The sequence below is a fragment of the Coptis chinensis genome, chromosome 5 (assembly GCF_015680905.1).
Source record: "Coptis chinensis isolate HL-2020 chromosome 5, ASM1568090v1, whole genome shotgun sequence".
Lineage (NCBI taxonomy): Eukaryota > Viridiplantae > Streptophyta > Magnoliopsida > Ranunculales > Ranunculaceae > Coptis > Coptis chinensis.
In genome coordinates, this window is record NC_141460.1 from 33269890 (window position 1) to 33289324 (window position 19435).

A 19435-nucleotide genomic window follows, 5' to 3' on the forward strand; every position below is an offset into this window, starting at 1 on the left:
TTATTAATTGGTATGAATGCCATGTGTAATTAGGGATTAGGAAGAACCGATTGTTCTGCGTAGCGAGCAGATTCAATTCGATTACTTACGACTTCGTCGCTAGTGGATTAAGTTGAGTTAAGGTGGAATCAATCCCCCTCTAACTCCTTAACATCGAATCAACGTAACATTCCCTTAGTTGTCTGATAGTCGACTAGTTGCATTTCGTGGGTAGTTGCATCGTAGTATAATTCCCTTCGTAAAGCTCTCATTGACTTAAGACTGATTTCTTAGACTTAGAAAACAATCCATGCTAGGGAACTAGGAGTGGAACGAACTTCCTACTCCACTTAGTGCAATTCGCATTGAGAGTAGAAGCTTTGATAATTGAGTGTAAAAGATTAGTTTTAGTTTACTTACGTTGTGAATTCATCGTTCATTTCGTAGGTAAACTATACATTTCTTCAGTTATCAAACATCCCACATAGTTAGCCGGAAAGACAGACTTATAAAATTTAAAAGCAAATTAGTCTCATGGAAAGAACATCAATCACATGTGAAGCGTTAGGTCCTTCACTTTAGCATCCTCTCACCTATTCTACACTTCATATCATACTTTTGTAATAAGTCTGGTTATTAAGACGGGGCTTAGGATAGGTTAACAAGAAAATGGTAAAAAGGAATAAAAAATTTCTGAGAATAAACTAAAGACCATCTTGTACTTGACCTTCATGGAAAATTTCTTCACTTTGTAGATCACATTACTTGACTTTCTCACTACTTCTGCTCAATGATTTCACATTTTTTTTTTTTTCATATATATATTTTTTTTTCTTTCTTTTCTATTGAATCACTTTGAGCAAAAGGAATGATTTTCTTCATTTGATTTTCGTAAATTTTCCTTCCGAATCTTCTTTCTTCTAGTTTTCTCCTTAGTCTTTTAGAAATTCTCAGAAATATGGGTAAGGCCAATAATATGGGTTTACATTCCTTATCTGGAGTTGGGTTAAGTATAGTTGGTTTGAGAAGAAAAAGGCTTAATATATGAGGCTAAAAAGGGGCTAACATGATGATCCTACTAGGTGGGATAAATAAAGGCTAATTGGTTCACTACTTGACTTATCAGTATGATATTCCGCTTCGAATAGACTACAAGACCTAATGGCTATCTCCCCAGTTGATGTCACTTCGTGATCGACCAAAATAAGAAAAAAATGAGACCATAGAACGAATTTAAGCACAGAAGAATGATTGAGTCAACTTGGACTCTGAATTTACGTAAAAACTCTCCAAGAAATTCAAAGGCTCAAGTCTCACGGGTTAAGTCTCTATATTCCTCTTCTAGTTCACTAGGAAATTAAATTACTCTTCAATTTGACGTGTATCAGGTGGCTAATAGTGCAAATTTCACTTTGGCTTAGAGTTTCATCAATAAAATCTATTTCTAGAGGTAGAAAATAGTCTAAAAGCAACAATGACTTCAAAAGTGACTCTTAACTTCATAGATTCCTTGAAAATCAGTGGCTTTAGAAAAATTTTTTTTTTTTTAAATTTCTCATCATAGAAAATCACCATTAATTATACTATGTTGGACATATTTATTTTTCGCTAAACAAACATTTTAGTTCCCACCCCAAACTTCTTATAGACATTGTCCTCAATGTTAACATAGATGCGTAATTTAAAAGATAACAACATGGACAAGTAAAAGTATATAAGGAAAGAGGTTACCAAGAGCTTCCAAAAACGAAAAATAATATCTTTGAGTCACCTGTAGAAATTAGTACCTCACAAAAGATATAACAATGATAATATAAAAGAGGAACCAAGTTACTACAATGACTAAAATGTGTCACGTGTCTCATCCCATGGAGTTACACGTCTCCAAAAAGTCAGAGAAAAGGTGCTAGAGTGGAATGCATGATACATGTGCACAAAAGACTCAACAAAAATAGAAACATGGGTTGCCTCCCATAAGCGCTACAGTTAACGTCTCTAGCAGACGAATGATTCGCACACCCAATTCTTAGATTAGCATTTTGTCTACCAACTAAACACAAAATGAACTCCCCAAAGTTGAAAAAATTTCGACAGAGTCTCCTTTGTATTTTCGACATTTCATAAATACAAAACCTGTCATAACCTGAAAATCACAATAATATGTTTCTCATTGGTTAACCCAAATGGAGACTAGGGGCTGGAATGAAATATTTGGGAACAATACGAAGTGACTCTTACAAAAGAAAAATAAAACCTAAAAACAACGAAAAACAAAACCTAAACTACTAAAATACAACAAGCATACTCCTTTAGTCATGATAAACAGGATCAATAAGATCCACTTCTTCCACATCCTTATTAGCAAAACCATCAAGATATGGTTTCAAGCGTTCACCATTAACCTTAAACATACGACCATCCGTAGGATCCTCTAACTTAACAGCTCCATAAGGAAAAACAGTTTTAACAATGAAAGGACCAGTCCACCTAGAACGTAACTTACCAGGAAAAAGACGCAAACGAGAATTATATAGCAAAACTTTTTGATTAGGTTCAAAGGACTTGCGAAGAATAGATTTATCATGAAAAATCTTAGTCCGCTCTTTGTAAATCTTGGCATTCTCATATGCCTCATTCCTTAACTCAGCTAACTCATTTAATTGAAGCTTACGTTGTGAACCACGCTTCACGATGTCAAAGTTAAAAGTTTTAATGGCCCAGAAAGCACGATGTTCTAATTCCACAGGCAAATGACATGCCTTCCCAAACACAAGCCTATAAGGAGACATACCAATGGGAGTCTTATAAGCAGTCCTATAAGCCCAAAGGGAATCATTAAGACGTTGAGACCAATCCTTACGGTCAGGTCGTACCGTCTTTTCTAAAATCTGTTTAATTTCCCTATTAGATACTTCAACTTGGCCACTAGTTTGGGGATGGTATGGGGTAGTAAGTTTATGAGTAATAGAGTACTTTTTCATTAAAGATTCAAATGCACGATGTGTAAAATGAGTACCATTATCGCTTATAATTGCACGAGGAGTACCAAAACGAGAAAATATATTATATTTCAAAAAGTTAACTACAACCTTGTGATCATTCGTTTTACATGGCAGTGCCTCAACCCACTTAGAAACATAATCTACCGCGACGAGGATATAAAGATAACCAAAGGAGGGAGGAAAAGGACCCATGAAGTCTATACCCCACACATCAAAAAGTTCAACAACCAAAATAGGGGAAAGAGGCATCATGTTCCTATGGGAAATATTACCCGTACGCTGGCATCGATCACATCCTAAACAAAACTCATGTGCATCTCTAAAGAGAGTAGGCCAATAAAAACCACACTGCAAAACCTTAGCAGCCGTCTTCTTAGGACCAAAGTGACCACCGCATGCATGGTCATGGCAAAAGGAGAGAATACTACGAAACTCACTCTCCGGAACACATCTCCTAACAATCTGATCAGGGCATGACTTAAACAAGTATGGGTCATCCCAGAAAAAATACTTAATCTCAGCAAGAAACTTCGATTTATCTTGTTTTCTCCAATGAGGAGGAAACTGACCTATAACAAGATAATTAACAATATCTGCATACCAAGGCAACTGGGAGACATAAAAAAGTTGCTCATTAGGGAAGGACTCATTCAAAGGCAAAAGACTAGTAGAAGACTCTACTATAAGCCTAGACAAGTGGTCGTGACGATCACGTTCTCATACCACTTTTATCCCTAATCTCAATGTCAAACTCTTGTAATAAGAGGACCAAACGAATAAGACGCTTTAGCATCCTTTTTAGAAAGAAGATACTTCAAAGCCGAATGATCGAGTAAACACGACAACCTTAGACCCTATGAGATAAGACCTAAACTTGTCTAAAGCAAAACACAACAGACTAATAACTCCTTCACCGGTTGTGGTGTAATTCATTTGGGCATCATTAAGAGTTCGACTTGCATAATAAATTACATGGGGCAATTTATCAAACCGTTGACCTAAAACAGCCCCAATAGCATAGTCCGACGCATCACACATTAACTCAAAAGGTACACTCCAATCAGGTGGTTGTATGATAGGAGCGGTAGTCAATAAATGCTTAAGCTTCTCAAAAGCTTTCAAAAAATCATCATCAAAGACAAAATCGACGTCCTTACCAAGTAAATTGCATAAGGGACGAGAAATTTTGCTAAAGTCCTTAATGAATCGCCTATAAAATCCAGCATGACCTAAAAAAAACCTAATACCTTTCACAGTCTTAGGTGGTGGAAGACTAGAAATGACATCAATCTTGGCCTTATCAACCTCAATGCCTTTACTAGAAACAATATGACCAAGAACAATACCCTATTGAACCATAAAATGACACTTCTCCCAATTCAACACCAGATTCTTCTCCTTGCACCTAATTAATACTAATTCCAAATGGTGCAAACCTTCATCAAAAGAATCACCAAATACAGAGAAGTCATCCATAAACACCTCAAGAAACCTCTCTACCATGTCAGAAAAAATGCTAAGCATGCATCTCTGGAAGGTACCAGGTGCATTACATAACCCAAATGGCATACGACGGTAGGCAAAAGTTCCAAAAGGACAAGTAAATGTAGTCTTTTCTTGATCCTCAGGTGTAATACATATTTGATAATAACCGGAATAACCATCGAGAAAACAATAATACTTATGACCGGCTAACCGTTCAAGCATTTGGTCAATAAAAGGAAGAGGAAAGTGATCTTTCCTAGTGGCTAGATTCAACTTACGATAGTCAATACAAAAACGCCACCCAGTAGTCATACGGGTAGGAACTAACTCGCCATTCGCATTCTTAACTACCATAATACCGGATCTTAGGGACAACTGAACCGGACTCACCCATTGACTATCGGAGATGGGATAAATGATACCCGCATCTAACAACTTAAGAACCTCGACTCTCACTACCTCTCTCATGTTAGGATTAAGCCGTCTCTGGAACTCACGGGTTGGTTTAGCATTATCCTCTAGATGAATATGATGCATACAATCAGTGGGGCTTATCCCGTTAATATCAGCAATAGTCCACCCTAAAGCTGTTTTATGGTCTCTAAGAACCCTAAGTAATTTACTCTCTTGTTCACTATCAAGATTAGAAGCAATAATAACAGGCAAGGTCTCATCAGGTCCCAAAAAGACAAACTTAAGAGTATCAGGTAATGGTTTCAACTCGAGTTTAGGAGGACTCTCTATGGAAGAAACTGGTTTAGACTCAGAAGGAGAAAGAGGTTCTACCTTGGTTTTCCACTTAATAGTATCTAAGATGGGGGTAGCATCAAGCAAAGCATTAATTTCACAAATAGAACTATCCACATCAAAATCACCGCCAAAATGAGCTAAACAAGACTCAAGAGGGTCATCGGAATAACTCTCTAAGAAAGTCTTATGGACCACAGACTCAATAAGATTAACTTCCCAAAAATCATCAGGCTCAGGGGGTTGTGGACCCACATTAAACACGTTAAGCTCGGTAGTCATATTACCAAAAGAAAGCTTCAACACTCCATTACGGTAGTTAATGATAGCATTAGATGTGGCCAAGAATGGACGACCTAAGATAACAGGAATGTGGTGCTTAGGGTCCTAAACAGGCTGTGTATCTAGAACAATAAAATCAACAGGGAAATAAAACTTGTCAACCTGAATCAAAACATCCTCAATAATACCCCGTGGAACTCTCACAGACCTATCTGCCAATTGAAGAGTAATGGTGGTGGGTTTTAACTTACCAAGACCAAGCTGTAAATAAACCGAATAGGGCAACAAATTAACACTAGCCCCTAAATCTAGCAATGCCTTCTCAATCATATGATCACCAATTATGCAAGAAATAGTAGGGCATCCAGGATCTCTAAACTTAGGCGGGGTTTGGTTTTGGATAATGGAGCTCACTTGCTCGGTAAGGAAGGCTTTCTTGTGCACATTTAACTTACGTTTCCGTGTGCACAAATCTTTAAGAAACTTGGCATAAGAAGGAACTTGTTTTATGGCATCAAGTAATGGAATGTTCATTTGAACTTGTTTAAACAGCTCCATCATCTCACTCAAATTAGAACCTTTCTTAACTTGATCTAACCGTTGGGGAAAAGGAGCTTTTGGTATATAAGAAGGTATAGGACTAGTCTGCATAGGAGTAGGAGGTTCTAAGCTCTCCTTGGAAGTATTACGACTAGTAGTCCCACTTACGTCATTCTCCTCCCCTTCAATCTCTATAGGATCAGATCCGACCTCACCATCCTTAGGTACCTTAACCCTATTATCAACCTGTTTACCACTCCTAAGAATAGTAATAGACTTGGCTTGCTCCTGGTGGTTCCCTTGGTTCAAGTTAGAACCTATTTAAAATTGTCCCCTAGGATTAGCTACTGGTTGGCTAGGAAACTTACCCTTGTCCCTCTCATTCAAAGTATTAGCAATTTGACCAATTTGAACTTCCAATTTCCTAAGGGCTTGAGCATTCTCCTGAGTAGCCGTTTGACTGGCTTGCATAAACTGTTGGGTTGTTTCCTGGAATTTCATGGTGGTCTGTGCTAATTGAGCCATAGTTTCCTCTAAAGGTGACAGCTTAGGTGGTTGGGGTGTATATTGTTGCACTGGGTTTGTATTACTAACTGGACCACCCTGATGTATACCCTTGGACCAAGATAGGTTGGGGTGGTTACGCCACCCTGGGTTATACGTATTAGAAAACGGATTATTGCCTGGCTTTTGGTATGAATTAAAAGCATTAACTTGCGACAGTAACGCCAGGGCAATTATCAATCACGTGATCAAGACTATCACACAACAAACAACCGTGGGTCTCAACATTATTAAGTTGGTGGAGATTTTGTCTCCTTTTCTACCTCAAGAGCCTCAACTCTTCTAACTAAGGCAGCTATTTTGGCATTCGAGTCAAAATCTTTATCAACGTGAAACATAACATTCTTTGTAGTACTACTAGCCACCTTCTTAGGCTCACGACTAGTTTCCCATTGTTGGACCTTTTCAGCAACGTCTTCTAAAAACGACCATGCATCATCCACAGTCTTATCACAGAAATCTCCAGTACTCATGGTCTCAATCATAGCCTTAGAGCTAAAATCAAGACCCTCATAGAGAATCTGTATTAGCCTACCCTTCTCTAGGCCATGGTTAGGACACTGCAAGAGCAGGTCCTTGAACCTCTCCATACACTTCCATAATGACTCTCCATCAGCTTGGCAAGAAAGATGATAAATTTTTTCTAAAAGCAGTTGCCTTATGATTAGGGAAAAAATTCTTTAAGAATACAATGCATAATCTTTCCCATGTAGTTATGGAATTAGATGGAAGAGTGTGAAACCAACTCTTCGCTTTCTCCTTAAGGGAAAAAGGGAATAACTTCAGCTTTATAGCCTCATCGCTAAACTGTTGAAGTTTCACAGTCCCACAAATATCTTCAAACTCCCTTACATGAAGATATGGATCTTCCTCATCTGTACCCCTAAACTTAGGAAGTAACCCAAGTAGATTGGGCTTTAACTCGAAATTATTAGCATTGGTCAGTGGAGGAATGATGCAAGACGGTCGAGTTGTCCTAGTAGGATATATGAATTCCTTAATAGACCTAGGTACTTGGGCAACAATGTCATTATTATTGTCAGCCATGTCAGCAAAAATTGGTGTATTGTCGACAAAGGTTATAGGTATCTCTAACTCGGCGAGATTTCTAATCCTTCTATGGAGTGTCCGTTCAATTTCTGAATCAAATAGTGCTAACTCTGGATTATTGGATCGAGTCTCAATCATAAACCACTTCTAAAACCTAAGACTCTAATAAATGATGCAAATGATGCTCACACAAACAATATCAAACAAATATTTCAACCCAGATTGAATTTTAAATATTGTTTAATATATTTGTTCCTAAACCCAAATAACATGATTCCCAGTTCTTGTGCAAAAGCACCGTCACTCGATCCACGTGTCAAAAGAGTTTTCCTAATTAGCGGGCTAAAACCTGTCCTAATGCAAGATGCCTAAGGTTGGTCAAAGGTGACTTAACCAATCCTAAATGCAAGAAACAATAAAAACAAGCAAAACACACAAAACAAACAAAGTCCAAGCCCACAAAGGAAAGAGACGTACCTCCGGCGTGAGCCTTCGAGGGCTACTTGCGACGCCGGGTGACGACAAGCAAGCAACTTCACAAAGTCCACAACAAATCACGACTATCAACCTTGTAAGAAGAAATCCTTGCTTAACTATCTGCAAAAATAACTAAAATTAAACACTTAAACTACGAATTACGATAAATAAGACTTTAAAACTCAATTGTGCCATTACAATCCCCGGCAGCGGCGCCAAAAACTTGATAGAAAATTAGTCAGTCTAAATTAATAGACTAATCTAATCCTAATTAAATCGCAAGCGCACAGCTATCGTTGAAAATAGTTGCGGCAAATGGGTCGATCCCACAGGGATTGCTACTTAGGACAATTGAATACTAAAATATTACCTAACCTAATTCGAACAATATTTGTTGAGAAAGTTGGAATTTACTCCTACTAAAATTAAATAATTACTACGAAGGAAATAAATTAACTTGAGAAATTCAATAGAGAGAATTCTAGGACTATTGAATCCACCGTAGACTTCTGTTTATATTTCTAAGAGTAATTTTAATGTTCCAGATTTAATACGAGTAGCACGAGGGAAAAGTAACCCTTGCTTTCTCGAGGATATGATCGTGATAATCTTAACTAAACATGTATCTTCTAAAAGTTCAGCACTAATGATCAAATTTAAAAGATTACTCGTCTTTTAACGACACGAGTAATATCTAAACTCGATACAAACAGTTAAAACAGACTTAATCAATAGCGACGAATATCGAACTATATCGCATGCGTGACATACTATATGAAAGATAAATTCTTGCTATCAAATTATGAACTTAGAAGAATATAATGATATTAAACCAACTGGAAATCATCAAAATTAATCCCAAAGAAACACAAACATTAGCCTAAGGCTTCATCTGTCCTAGACTTTAGTTTAGCTGTACATAACAATGAATGGAAAAACGAAATCAAAAGAAGAATTAATCATTGCAAAACCAGAGTAGTCAGCCGGTGAATGTCGTCTTCTCCACTTCGATGCTGCTCTCCAAAGATGCGGTGTTGTTTTCTATGTTCGGAGCCCTCCTCTCTGTTTTCTCTCTCTATATATAATGGATTGGTTAGGGCAGTGTTTAATTTGAATGGGATTCAAGTCGGTGTGAGGTTCGGTTGGGCGATTTTATCGGAAAATCGCAAAGTCGGTCTCCTGTTTGTAAAGAAAGATCGATAGAAGGTGGTGATCGGGTGGTTCAGTTGTATGGTGGGTTATAGTGGTATGGGATTTAGGTTGCGTGGGTGCGTGTTCGATTTGGTCGGCCGAAATTTGAGGTATCGGTTTCTCTGTTCTTGCAAATTCGATTTGGAGAAGAAAACTAGAGACTGCTACGGTACAACAAGCCGGATGGGGGATGGTGTGGCCCTTAGTGGGTATGGGCTGGTCTTGATAGTGCACATGGTCCGGTCTTTAATCCTTGGTCCACCCCCGGTTATGTACGATCATGTGCCATAACTAATTTCGCTCCATATTCCCACTCACAGCTCCTTACTTTCTTTTAATTTAGCCATGAGACTTTAAGCTAATGACCATATTTTTGCTCAATCCAAATACTTGAGGCCAAATACTTAAGGTCCAACCATAGGTCAAAACTAGAGAATGCAGGTCACGTGTTAAATTAAATTTTGTCTTCACGTGTATTCACCAAATATTCATATCCATAGTTTTGTTTCTCTATTACTGATCATCAGGCGCTGAGGTAGTAAGGTACCGAGCCCAAATTCTCATTAGCAGACAACAAGGCCAAATCCAATGCACGCAAACAATATCTTGACCAACCTGGGATACCTCCACTGAACTAGATCAACGTACACACACTAATATCTTCGAATCTCGACAGTTTCAACACTTTTAATCAAGTTAACTCCAATCCTGCAAAATCACTAAAAACACACTAACTAAATCAAACAGATAAAATAACTGGACTAACTATTATAAAATTGAGCGTAAATATATACCATTTACGTGCTTATCACATATCTATGACTACTTTCTAAGCATTCATTCTATTGTCATCTACCCTAGCCAACCTATTTAGTGCAATTTGGTCGGACAAGGTATATGGGGCTACTAGGTGAGGTTGTAGGCGCCAGCCAGGCCAAACCATAGCACGTAAAGAACGGACTATAGCATTGGTCATGCGCATTGTATCAACCTTTACCCAATCAGTGAAACATGTACAGAATTCAGGGAAAAAGAATTGTATTATGCGGCAAACCATAAAAGGCATAAGAAGGTACTCATGCCTCATTGTATGGGATCGTGCTAAACTAGACACTATGGTCTTGGGAATATCAAAATGCATATGTCCCTCAGCTAAAGCAAGGAAGACGTGACAAGTGGTGTTATTCATAGTTGAAAAATGCCATTCACCTAATATATTTAGCATAATGAAAAACATAGTAGAGCCTATATTAAGTGACAGGCTTTTAAGTCCTATGTTATGTTGGCCTTGGTCTTCTAAACGAAAAATGCCCGCCCCATAAGTCTCTTGGAAGTATACATAGTTATAATAGAAGGCATTATCTGACATGTAATCCCATGTGTCTTGGCCAGGAGGCATAGAAAGTGCTAATGCCAATGCTAACAAATACTTGCTTAACTCCATTATTTCATTGTTTATCGTGACATAGAACACTTGTTCTCCATCTTGGTTATTAAAAAATTTACAATTATCATAGAAATAAGCAGTAAGTTGATGTGAATAAGTATCACATGGATAGACTAATAGAGGGTGCCAACCTAATTGGTTAATCATGCAGTCGAAATAAAAGCCATAAGTGTCACTATCAAGCAAGTCATAAAAAGACTGTTACGGTATAATTTTTGAACTAGTCATAACAACCGAGTAATATATTAAAGTACTGAAAATTAGAAAACTAGAACCTGGAAATCCGAGCCTGGAAGCTTGCGGTGAGGGCGCGTGTGCGCTTGGAATAACCCTTTGGTTGGCGCGGTGCACGAGTAAGAATGCTCATACAGGTTTATACGAGCACGGTGCGCGCTCTGAGATGCAGTGATGTGTTTAGGGTTTAAGTTATGAAACTACATGCTTAGGGATTGTTTTTATAGTATTTGGTTGCTAAGTCTAAGGCCAGTTTGTTGCTAAAATAAAATATTTAAAAAAAAACATATTTTTAGAATAGTTTCCTACACAAGAATTCTATTTCAGTTTTTGGAATTTCTATATATGATTAGCTTCCGAAATTTCCTGAAATTTTGACATTCCATGAAATTTAAGGTTCCTAATTACATATGGATCCCAATTAATTTTAATAAGGCCCATGGGTTGCATATAATGGGTTTCTCTATTAGATTAGCTTATGAAATTCTGCGAAACTTTGAAATTGCTTGAAATATCAGGTATTTAATTACATTGTTGTCCCAATTAAATTAAACAAGGCCCAAGGGTTCATATATTTTGGCCTAAAAATTATATAAATGTGATTAAGGCATGCAATTTCATACGTTCATATATATTAAAATATACCACCCCCACACAATTTGATAGGGGGGTTCATGATATTGATCAATTATATTTCCTAAACATGCTGAATATCAACAGAAAAACTATATGGTAAAGAATATGTGATTAATCATGCATTCAATTTAACAATACATGCATAGATAAATAATCACATAAACAAATAAATACTAACTACTTAACTAGAAATAAAATTAACAATTAATTAAACTAAAATTACTGAAACAAATAAGTACGAAAATTAAATAGTTATTACAAAACAGAAATAATTCTAAATCAAGGTCATCAAAATAAATGTAGAAGAAATAGTTTATCCCTGAGAAAAAGATGGTCCAGAACCATCAGCAGGACGACGATGACGATGACGCTCACGTCTTGAGTCAGAAGAAGAAGGCGAACCTCCTAGCTAGGGCAAACGGCTCAAGACCTCAGCCTGAAAAGTTGTCTGCGCCTCTTCCATGTTCTCTATAGTGTTAAACATGTCAGCGTGGTTGTCGGCTATGGTTGAAATGCTATGCTCTAAGCTGCGTTGATCATGTTGAATGGAACCCTGATGCTTCTGTATAGTTTCACAAAGTGTAGAAAGGGTTTGCTCATGATCGTAAAGCGTACGCATCCCGCTATGGAGTAGTGAAAAATGTGCAAAATTAGAAGAAGCATAGTCCATAGTGTTCTCAGCAAAACAACCAGGATATTCATCCTCATCCTCATCCTGATCTATCCCATCAGCTCTCTCTTCAGGCAATGTCCAATTCCTTTGGACACACTTACTATACGCCTTTACGTTTGAGTGAAGCTTAAGATGAGTCCTATGTGACTCAGGCACGTAACCCCAAAATAACATAATCTTAGTAATTAAAATAAGGAAGGGTGCAATAGTAAGGCCTACAGCCATAAGCTCATCACGTATAAAATCAATGAGGCAAAAACCATACCTCCTATTCTGCAAAACCCAAAGAACATGCAGGAATGACAAGTTGATGTCACTTGGCTTTGACGTGCTACAGAGGTTATTTCCTAGCCACTGCATTACAGCCAGCTAGTTAATCCTCAGCGACTACTGCCTAGCATAGTGGGAACGATCATTGTATCGACCCTCAAGCAGTGTCTCCAGCATCAACTGATGCACTCCATCAAACTGGGATCTCTGTAAGGTCAGGGTGACCTATTTCGCTAGTATCCTAGTGATGGTAGCGAGAAAATCATGAGTCACATCCTGGTGAACTCCGTCCAAATCCATAAACATTCTCCCTGAAGGAAGTATCTTCTTATTCCTATTAAACTTCAACACCAAATCCTCAGGGTAGTACTCCTTAGTAGAGTACCGCATTCTATCCCACCCTCTAGCACGCATCTCTGTACCGTAGAATGGTGGAATATCTCTGCGGTAAATGCGAATTCCGATAAAAATTTTACTGGTTGGGCCATTGTATGGATGAAATTGGAATACAGGTAGGGGTTTAAGTAGGGGATGATTAGGGGAAGGTGCTGTAAAAATTTGGAGAAGGTCTGTTTTAATGGGGGCACAATGCACTCTTAGATTCAGTTTCTGGTAGGCACGGTGCGCACTGGGATCGATTTAGGTCAAGTTTTATTTTGTTTGAGAAGATAAAGAAGTAGGGCCGGTGTTGGACATTAAAAGGTATGGTTGGTGGGTTGTAAATATCATGGGTCCCTGGAAAAATGAATTTGGCTTAAGCCCAAATCTTTTCTAAAATACCGATCATGTCCTGCTACCTCGTAAACTTAAAACTAAGATTCTCGATTTGTTTGCGGTCCGATTTTGGCAAATGAACTATGAAAATGGTCAACATAAAAAATTCTATCTATTGATCTAGGAAAAACTCAAATCTAACCGAGGGTGACATATGAAATGGTGGAAGAACACATCAAAATGCGTAAATGGCATAAATTATGAAGGCGAAGAAAAATCTAGAAAACTAAATTGTGTCACACGAATCTATATAACTTAAAAGCAGCATAAACAAAGATAGAGAATTAGGAGAACAAGGTGGGGTGATTATCCACCCCCAAGCAAAATTTTGGAATAGGATGAAAAAATTTTGTTGTGTTGAAAAAGAATGTCATTTAAATTTTTTTTTTTTGATTGGTAAGTCTGTTTTAAATGAGATCAGTAACTCTTTGATGTTGGCGGGGTTCGAGCCCCAGACCTTTTTATTTTAGTTTTTTGACTCATTTTATTCTATTTTTGGAGTTTTTGTTTTTGTTTTATTTATATTTATATTTTTTCTTTTCTTTTATTTGGATGGAAACTTCTTTTCCTTTTCTTTTCTTTTCTGAAGCAACTAACTAATTTTTGGTTTTCTACAAGTCTTTCTCTTTATTTTCTTTACTCATCCTATTCTCAAACTCATTCAAAATGGGTGGGCTTATTTTTATTTTTATTAGCTTAAAGGTTGGTAAAGGATTTGTGGTTGCGAAAAAGCTAATTGAAAGGGTTAGAGAGGCGACTAGAGGATAATTACTTATAGGTATGAATTTTTAGCTATATCGATCCAAAGAAGGTCTAAATTCTCGCTTAGGATATGGTTGGTTATGAAGCAAGTGGATGTGTGATTTCTTTACTCAGTTATGTTGACTTTTTTGTCTTTTTTCTACCCGAATTGACTTTGACTTCCCAGTTTTGATTGGGCTTGAAAAATGTTTTTTTCCATGATTCTTGGGCATTAAACGTAGAACTTCCTTGGCAATCATCTTGACTCATTTTCCATGCAAAAGTGGTGCTTTTAGTCACCTAATCAACTTCAAGTCCTGAAATGCACAAAAACACGTAAACAGTACTAACTCTCGTTTATTATAAACATAATTGACCTAAGTAGAGTACTATTGAGGGGTTTAAACTACACTTTTGGGTGCTTATTAAGTCACAAAACCAAAGTGCTAAAAAATGAATCACAATTCGGAAGTAAAGAACAAAACGAGGTTCTTTTCTAGATATGAGTATCTTTAAGACCCAATTTCTCAACTTATCAAATTTTTGTTTTTCCCTTCCTTTTTCTTTCTAAATCATCACCTTAGCCCCGTAACTCCTAATAAAAGACCTCTAGCTCAATTAAGAATAGGACGGTGTGATAGTAAGTGGGAAGTGTTATCAATCGAACCCGGTTTCCTTTGGATGTCATTCGTGTATGTGAGGAATATAAATGCCCACTGTATTTGAGAGAACAAAACTTGAGTGAATCTATCAGAGAGTTTGTGTTTTAACACATCCCTGTGAGAACTCACCTTAAGGACGCTCTCCAAAAGTTTTAGAAACGACTCTGCTTTTGCATTTCATTGCTCATGTTTGTGCATTTATCTTTAAATGATTAAATTACTATACATATGTTATTCTAAGTTCAAAGTAGCTTGTCCCTGCTAATGAGATGTATAGAGTTCTGAGAATAAGGAAGGAGACAAGACCCTTTGTGCTAGATAGAAGAAGTTTGTGAGTACCTTCTCTAGAAAACTCTCACGATGCTTAAAGCTCGTCCACTAGGGAATTCCTAGTGGTTTAAGGCCTTGTTGTATATGGTCAATGCAATCGCACTCCGTAAAATGAGATTAGTATATTAATAATAAATCACTCATTTGTGATCTATGTTTTTTCTCTCATCCTTGCTTGAGGACAAGCAAATAAAATACTATTTGGGGGTGGTGATCAGCTCCCAAATATGCGTTTTATTATCCTTACATTACTGCATTACGTCGCTTCTTACGTATAATGAAAAGACAACTCATAGCGTTTATTGCCTTTTTCAGGTTACAAAGCAATTCATACCACTTATCATAAAAGCTGCATCTTAGCACCAAAAGGAGCCTTATTTACGCTTATTATGAAGACTCGAAGCTGCTATGAAAAAGTGCTGAAAACGTCAAAGTTAAAGTCAAAGTCAAAGTCAAAGGTCAAAGGTCAAGGACTCAAAACCAAAGAACTGAAAGTCACGTCCTTAACTCAGAAGACTAGAGATGGATAGCCTTGATACAAAAAAAGACTTGCTCAAAACCTAGCTTGATAAAAAAGATATGCAAAAGCAAAAGAAAAAGCAAAAAGGAAAAACATAAAGCAACCATGGTAAGGTGTCTTGATTGTAGAGTGAGAGGGCAAATCAGACTTTTGTAAAAGTAGGGGTATAATAACCAAAAATTAGGAGAAGAGAAGACACCTAGAATTATTCTAGTGTCATGTAGGAGCAGTGTAGGATATATTTTTCAAGTCATTTACATTCAAGTTTGTTTTACTGTTTGTTCTTCAATTTAATCATTTTTCTTTCGAGTTCATGTTTCAATCATTCATTCATGTTATTTCTTTCACTTTTATGTTTCAATCTTTAATCAAACAAGTTTTCTTTCATCAATCAATTTGTTTCCTTTAAGTTGTTCATTCAATACAAGTTGAGTCAATACAAATAAGTCCTAAAGCTAAGAATACTATCTTTTCTCCTTCACAACTCCCACTAATCCATCTTCCAAACAATATATGGTGAACCTCATTAAAACTCTTTTGAATGCTTACCACAAAACTACTTTAGTGGTATGAGTGTTTCTTTTTGGTGTTAAATTTCCTTTGTTGTTTTCATGTTTGTTTTGTTCTCATTTTGGATTTTTGGTCTTATACTATTTTTTTCTGAATGGGTGATACATTTCATTATGTGGTTTATATCATTATGTGGTTTGTATCTATATATGTCGACATGTAAGATTATACGATATTGTATACGTGTATTCATTTTAAGGTGTGTATACTTGGATATACACTTATATCTCATTTTTGATATTTTGTTTATCATGACCTTTTGGTGTAAGTTATAAATGATGTCACAACAAGAAACAGGGTCTTTGGCGACAAAAGTTTTAGCGACGACAGTATATCGTAGCCAATGGTCAATTTTGGCGACGTTTTTAATCGTTGCCCATACTATTCTAACTTGCTTTTGAAAAATATTTTTGTCGACGTTTTTAGCGTAGCCAAAAGTGGCAATCATTATTTGTAGAACGAAAATAGAATTTTGGTGACGAAGTCAACGGCGTAAATTGATTTTTCTATTTAGCTACGTTTTTTAGCGTTGGTGATTGTATTTCATTACCGACGTTTTTTCGAACCATTGCTACTAATGGGATTTCAACCATGTAAAAATATACGTCGCTAATTCACTTTATAATTTAGTTTATATCTAATTAGTTTAGTGACAAATTTTTTTTATATATGGCGCTATATTTTTCGGTCGAGCCCGCTATATTTTTAGCTGTTGCCGCCCCATTGTTTTAAGAAAACACAAAGAAAAAATTAAATAGGAAACCTAAGTCTCCAAAATAGAAAATAACCAAGTTTAAAACCCGACTTTCCTCCCCTTCTCCCACACTCATCTTTCTCAATACTGAATCGCGGCAACCATACGAATCAATACACCAACCTTTGGCTTGAGGTGGCTAAAGGTGATCGAGGTTATTTCAATCCCAACTACCAGAACCCACCTTACCTTAATATTGGTTATCTGATAAAACATTGTTTCGCAGGTTCTTACACAAAGATAGGAGTTCTCAGATTAGCCTTGCGCTAACAAAAGGTGGAGAGCATTAACTTCCCTGTAAATTGGCAGCATAAATCAAACTTCATTATCAATTGGTACACTTTACACTCTCGTTCATCTTCTAGAAACCTTAAATTAACCTATGAACTGTTTTATGAAGAGAGGCTTGACTAGTTTTGTATTGTTGTGTTAGTTTGACATCATTTCCTTACTGTTTGATAAAATGCTTCATAGAAATTTATATTCACTAGTTTTTAATAGCATGGTTTGTAACAAAAGGTCAAAGTAACAACAGGAGCTCTCTATCTATCTTTCCCTCTCTCTGAAATTAAACAAAGGTGAAGCCACTACAAGAAACAACACCTACTTTCTTCATCTATTTTATTTCCTTTTTATTATCACTATAAAATAGAATTTAATATTATATGATAGCCACTTCATACTGTACAAGAGTGAAAATACATGATTTGGTTAGGGATAGAAGAACATAATAGGTTTGGATAAAGTAGATTTCATTAGCTTGGCTGATACATAGTCTGATGGTTGCATCTCTTACTTGATTTAATTGATTTTTATGTTTTCATACCCCTCATAATTTTATGTTTTCAATTTTGGAACGAACATTCTAGTTACTAATCAAAGCCTACATTTTATAGAGCTGATTTTTTGACACCACCTGCTTAAAGTAACCAAGAGGTGGTGTGCTTACAATGACTCATCAATCTCAATTTTGGAACAGGAAAAATAGAAAGGGGATATACGTACACCTTAGATAATTAGATTATGAAAGAGTGGAGAGAGGGATGCCCAACACATTTTTTTAAGAACTTGAAGTCTTTTTTCACCTGAGGGGATTATATGTTAGTCTTTGATCCTAGAGTATTGAATTGGCATGGTAAAGATTTATGAAACAAAAGGTTAGTATCTCCTAGGTGTAGGTCTAATAACTGTTGAGCCCATTCTCTTAGGCGTAGGCTTCCTTCCCGGCCTAGTAGGAATTCTTCTTGCTACTCCATCAAGATGGTCGGTGCCACTCGTCTTGCTTGATTCATGTAGGATGGGTTGGTTAAGGCAAAGCAGGTTATAAAGAATCCATTCAATTAGATGCGGTTCATTGGCGTTGCCCCTTTCCACTCCTTTACCTCTTTAAGCGGGACAGCGGTTGAACTCAAAGTCTGCTTTGGAACGAGAGCTATTTTGTCTCCGATTCCTTTCAGCGAACTACCTTTCCACTGAAGGAATGGCGGAACCGGGACTTCTTCATCGAGCGTACTTCCATCCGCTTCGGAAGTGCAGTTGAAGTAGAGTCGGTAAGCCCAGTTGTTGATGAATTATACTTGTCCCCGAATCAATGAAAGGGGCTAAGCGCCAAGTTCGAAGTCGAGTCTTCCCGGCCGGTCGCCGGAAGATGAGGCTCGCCCTTTTTCCTCTTTATTGACCGATCCGCTGGACAAGTGGCTGATAGATCCCGGTCTATCTCAGTAGTCTCTCGTGGCCCTCGAGGAGTCCGAGAAAGCTGCCCTTCTTTCATTCCCATCCCGGGTAGGTCAATCTTACCCCCGCCATTGTTGAATGAATTCAGATTGCCCGGCCTAGGAATCATTTGTTTTTCCGTTGGGCTTGGGGATGCTAATGCTTCTCCCCACGAAGCTCTGCACACCTTTCGTTCCCACAGGGGCGGTTGGCGTAGGGAAGGAAAGTGGGCCAGTCGGTTCGGTGAAGACTTTTCCCCTCGGAGAAAGGATAACCCCATTCCATGCTCTAAGGCGATAGTCGAAAGTGGCTTTACTCTCCCGCACCTCTTTAAATTCCTGTGTTGGTGGGTCCCTTAGCAGCTTTTCCAACTCCCTATCTTCTGTTATCGTATCTCTCGAGAAAGAGACATGGCATGGAAGGGAGGATCGGTTCGGGTGAAGACTCATCCGAGTATGCCTCATATGTCTTTGGCAAAGTCGAAGTTCTTTTCTTCTTCATCGTGGAAAATGCTCAACCTCAAGGTTGGGAAAAATCCCTCTACCCCAACTGAATGAATGGCGGATTTAATCTCTAAAGATAAGGTCTTCTTCCACGCTTATACCATTTCGGGCTTCCATTTCACCGGCTCGGTTAAAGAGTACTATGACCCGACTCTGTTTATCTATCCCTTTCCGACTTCGGTGTTGGAGGATTGCTAACCCAACTCTTTGAATCTCGACTAAGCCTATTCCCCGAAAGTACCGCTTTGCTAACTACACGGCTAACGGAACTTGGTAACCGTTTCTGCTCTA

The 19435-nt window shown here is 37.6% G+C and overlaps 1 pseudogene; it reads right to left on the reverse strand.

The window, feature by feature from the left end:
* Positions 1–2288: 2288 nt before the first annotated feature.
* Positions 2289–6560, reverse strand: LOC147497342 (uncharacterized; annotated as a pseudogene).
* Between the last annotated feature and the right edge of the window lie 12875 nt (positions 6561–19435).